This window comes from Penaeus monodon, chromosome 21 (assembly GCF_015228065.2).
Source record: "Penaeus monodon isolate SGIC_2016 chromosome 21, NSTDA_Pmon_1, whole genome shotgun sequence".
Classification (NCBI taxonomy): Eukaryota; Metazoa; Arthropoda; class Malacostraca; order Decapoda; family Penaeidae; genus Penaeus; species Penaeus monodon.
Window position 1 is genome coordinate 38434884 of NC_051406.1, and position 580 is coordinate 38435463.

Below are 580 nucleotides of genomic sequence, written 5' to 3' on the forward strand. Positions count from 1 at the left end.
ATTCAAGATATTGGACATCAGAAGTAATTCAATGATATCAGTGTTCTTAGTATAAGTGATGAGACTCTTTACTTAGATTCACCTGATATTTTCATCATTTATTTACTGTTTTTTGTTTACTTTCTTTTTGAAATCTTAAAATAATTCTTTACAGCCTCCTCCTGTTTTCTTTCCAAGAATTAATCTTTTCTTTCATTTATTAGGTAGGCATGTACTTGAGCATGTTTTTAATCATAATTTACCCTATATTTATTTTATAAAGCTTAGGAATTATACAGTATAATTATTATATAATGGGAAAAGTTGAATAATTCATGCTTTTCCTTGGACCATTTTTTTTTTTGTGTTTGAAGGACTAGATCTGAACTTATTAAGATTTTTTATCAGAAGTTTTTACATGTACAGTTAAAGACTTTCAGATTATTTAACATAAAGTAAAGACCTTCATAGTAGCTGTTTGTGGAATTTTGTATGTTTAAATTAAAATTATGGATCTTATCAAATCCTCCCATGCTGTTCATTTTTATTTTGACCCTGTAAGGATTATATAATGAAATACAAGCAAACAGCTGAACACAGA

General features: G+C 26.9%; 1 protein-coding gene across 4 annotated transcripts in view; it reads left to right on the forward strand.

Annotated features, from left to right (window-relative positions):
• LOC119586468 (BTB/POZ domain-containing protein 7-like) overlaps positions 1-580 on the forward strand; it is a 32378-nt gene that overhangs the window by 21483 nt on the left and 10315 nt on the right. The gene's annotated exons all lie outside the window — the stretch shown is intronic.